We start from the raw sequence: 4,529 nt of genomic DNA on the forward strand, positions 1-4,529 counted from the left end.
TATCCTGTATTGTCATTTAAGCTGTCATCCCTCTACTTCTTACTGTAAATTCTTAGCAATAATACAAGACTGAACTTGTAAACTATGTGCATGCATTTATGTGTATAAGGTATTTTCTATACATATAATTTAAAAATACTTATTTCATACAGTTCACTGTTAAATATGTTAATGTCACAATGTTTAAAGTTGCACATGAAACCTAACTCCTGCTTCCTTGAGCATATGAATTCAAATAGTCTTCAGTTACTATCTTTTTCTGCAGGACCATCCCATTCCTCGTTCATTCTGAAAGATTGATGAGATCATTGTGTTGAAACCACTTCACTCATTTCATATATCAACTAACTTTTTTTGCAGTGAATTAAGCTGGGTCCTGCATAAAAAGTAATATGATTGACTAATAAAAGGCTGTCCTGTGTCTACATAAGGGACAGAGTTAAGGTTCAGTGGGGAACATAACCGTCTGGCATTTTGAGTTTTCAGTGCTTCATGTGTTAAGTGATAAATTTCTTTTATCATGTAGAACTGTTTTGTGGATAGCATTGAAATGCTTTGTCCTGCACAGTATGTGTATTCCAATGAAGCAAGCAAGGGCTCTGTTTGCTGTAATTTATTTTACAGTAGATTAGACAAGGTTCTTTCAAAACCCTGTTTCATGCCATTTGAACCTTCACAAATAATCTCCCTGCGTCTACATATGATATAAATTATAGTTTCCTGCTAGTATGACATCAGTAGGAAGCTATTACATTGTAAGTTGACTGCAAATTTATACAATGTTTATATTCATGTGCAGTACCTTTCCAACATTAGCAGATTGTTACTGTTTTTACTGCATAACTGTGCTCATATACACAGTGTCTTTTTTAAACCTTCTTCTCAGCCAAATCAAAACAGATTATTCTCAGATTGCTGAAAATCACATTTAAAACCTAGAGATTTAGGTCCTGTCAAATTTTGCATCAATCAATTCCTGGTGAACCTAATCAATCAGTTCCAAAAAGAAGACTTGAAGTTTTTTTAATTGCAAGTGTGTTTTCACCAGACCTCAAAATGATGGAACCATTTTTCCTTTGACTTCTCAAAAAAATCACTTAGAACCTGAAAACAAATGTAGAAAATTTCATCCTCAAAGGTAAGTTTGACAAATAAATAAGCAACTGAAGAAGACCCTCCGGAATGGAAACACTTGTGTATTCCTAACTACTTCTTTGAGTGGTGCCCCTGTGGCTGCTCCACTGTAGATGCGTCTGTGTCCCTGCCCCTCTGATCGGAAATTTTAGGTAGCAGTATCTGTTTGTCCCACACATGTGCTCTGCCTCAAGGCTAACTAGCATTGTGCACGCAAACCCCTCTTAAGCTGGGGCGGTCAAGAAGGAACTGAGACCAAATAACAGTCTCTCTTTACCTTACAGTATAGAGTTAGCTTGATTTTTTTTCTTAGTTATATAATGTTTCTGTTCTTTTTTTCACCATGTTTAAATTTTTTTTCCCTCTTATCCCTGTTCCCCCCCCCCCCTTCTTCCTGTCTGGGGATCGCCCCCAGTAAAGGGTATGCTCTGCTCCCCCAGGTTTAAATGGTGCCTCTCCTGCAGTGAGGACACTCCCACTGCGTCTGGTTCCTTGGAGAGGCTCACATTCTGCCAACAATTCAAGGTTGGATCCTGAAAAAACCGGGAGTTAAAAATGAAACTTCTCTTCATGGAGGGGGTTACTCTTAAACTGGCATCCATCCCTGATCCTGAATCCCATCCATGGCAAAGATTATCCCAGATCCTTCCACTTTTAAGGAGGGAGAGCCAAGGAGGAAATCAAACTGACCCCTGACCAGCCAGAGCAGATTGCCATTGCAATTGGTCATCTTTGGACCGATGACTCCAAAACATAGTACCCACAGGATGTATCACTCCCCCAGTGCAGACACTGCATGTAAGCATAAAGACTTAAAGGGTTGAGGCTCTGAGGTGGTGGCACCAGCTGTCAAAGGCAAGAGCAAAGACCATACTATCTCTGCGAAGGTGGTACTGACGGAAACTTTTGGAACTAACTACTTCCAAACAATCCTTGTCGGACCAACCATTTCATGCAAGATCTCCACTGATTTCCTTGGTACTGGCAAGTCTGCACCAGCAAGCCCTGATGGTACTGATCCCCACTGTACCACAGGACTTCTTTTTTCCTGAGATCTCATAGTGAATGAGACTCCAGAATCCCTGTTGCATGGTACCAGCACATCTTGATTCCCAGAATCACCACGAGCACCGTAGTGTGCGCCTCCAGTCTCCTTATCAGTCTTACCACTATCCAGCAAGGACTCAGATAGTGACGAGGAGGATATCTTCTCGCCATGGTCCATCTCTACATCAACAAGGGCCCTCCTAGTCGCATGCCCAATCTGAACCTCAACCTTCTTGGTATGACCACCTGTGGGTACCACCACCCGTGCCCTTTCTCCCACTCCAGTGGCCATACTGGGACCCGTGGAAAGCCTACAGGCACCATAATTCTTGGGCGTTTAGTGTCTCCTACTGGGACTCAATAAGATGGTCTCTTTAAGCCTCTATTTAGAGCACCAGAACCTCAAGAGGAAACTCTTGAGGAAGAGGAGGCTAGACTAGAAGAGGAGGCTATCCCACCAATATACCACCAATATCCCCCCCCAGTGAGGCAGTGATGCTCCCTCCGCCACCCAGGGCGAATGATTTTAAACTGTTTTCAGGATCTCACAAAAAGGGTGGCAGATACAGTACAAATTCCTCTTGAGGTGAAAGCAGCTCACCATAAGTTGATAGATATATCGCACACCTCCTCTGCCGCCTGCTCGAGAATTGTTCTCCCTGTCAACTATGTACTTCTGGATCCTGCTAAGGTCAAAAGCCAACCTCTATCACTCCAACATGTAAAAAGGTTGATTTAAAAAGTACTGTGTGCCCTCGAAGGATGCAAATTTCCTTTTTTCATATCCTCCACATAACTCCATCGTTATAGATGCTGTGAATTCCTATGGCAGAAATTGGAAAAGACATGATTTATTTGATAGGAAGGCATACTCCTTGGTGACTTTGCAATTCAGGATTGCTAATTACCAAGAATTAATAGTGACGTATGACCACATGAAGTATGCTAAATGTTGCATTTATTGATCGTCTGCCAGAAGCACAACAGGAAGTTTGAAGCCATCATACATGAGGGACAGTTAGTAGCGAGAACAGCACTCCAGACCACACTAGATGTCATGGATACAGCAGCCCACTCACTATCTCTGACAGTGATGCGACAGGTGTTGGTTACATGTCTCAGGACTGCTGAAGGAGGTGCCAATGACAGTCGTAGACCTCCTTTTTGAGGACTCCAAACTTTTTGAAGACTAGACCGACTCATCACTCCATACTTAAGGACTCAAGGGCCACACTACACTTGCTAGAGATGGACACACTAGGACAGAAAAGGAAATTCAGTCCCCAGTCATCCTATTGATCCCAACCACACCAGTACCCACCACCATAGTGTTAATATGAGCCATAGCAAATGAGGCCTAGGATTCAAAAGTGAAAATTATCAGACCCGCAGTCCTCAATATCTCAGCCCTCGTCCTCAAAATACCAGTTTTGATGCCTTGGTCGAGGCCCCAGGGGCCACTCCCCACAACTTCAAATACCACCTACAGATCTTCTACATCCCTTTTGGATATCACCTCACTCTTTGCCTCCAAAATTGGGAAAATGTAACTTCCAACAGATGGGTCTTAGAGTACTCATTGGAAATGATCTCCATCTACTTCACTACCTTCCCTCTTCAGGGACCCTTCTCATGAGAGACTTAAGACAAGAAATGGATCACCTGCTATGCATAGAACTTGTTCCTGTATACCTCGGAGGCAGCCACTTTTATTTCCAATATTTTCCAGTTCCCAAGAAAAAAGGTTGGAGACCCATATTAAGAGCACTGAACAAATACATGAAGGCACAAAAATATCACACTGGCAGTGATTATTCCATTTCTTGAGCAGGGATATTGGTTGTGAGCCCTGGACCTCCAGGATGCGTACTTCCATATATCAATCTAGCCATCCCACAGACAATTCCTCAGGTTTGCCTTCAGTCAGGACCATTACCAGTACAGAATACTTCTCTTCAGACTCTCATCTGCACGCAGATTATTCTCCAGGGTCCTCTGTAGAAGTTGCTCATCTGTGTATATCAGGGATCATGATTTACCCTTACTTGGACAACTGTCTTCTGAAAGCCCACTCCTTCAGCGATGCCCTACGGACCACCCAAAGGACTGTGGATCTATTCACACAATTGGCTTTGCAAATCAATGCCTAAAAATCTACCTTGATTCCAGTAGAGTGCTTGGAGTTTATAGGGGCCAATTTCAACTCAGTACAAGCTAGAGCACTCCTCAGGTGACACAGATTTCACACCTTCTTAGAGACGGTTCAAGCCAACCATGCCTACGCATGGATCAGGTTGGTCTACACTCCAGATAAACAGACTAGACAAATCTCTGATACTCTCCAGGGT

This window comes from Gopherus flavomarginatus, chromosome 6 (assembly GCF_025201925.1).
Source record: "Gopherus flavomarginatus isolate rGopFla2 chromosome 6, rGopFla2.mat.asm, whole genome shotgun sequence".
Lineage (NCBI taxonomy): Eukaryota > Metazoa > Chordata > Testudines > Testudinidae > Gopherus > Gopherus flavomarginatus.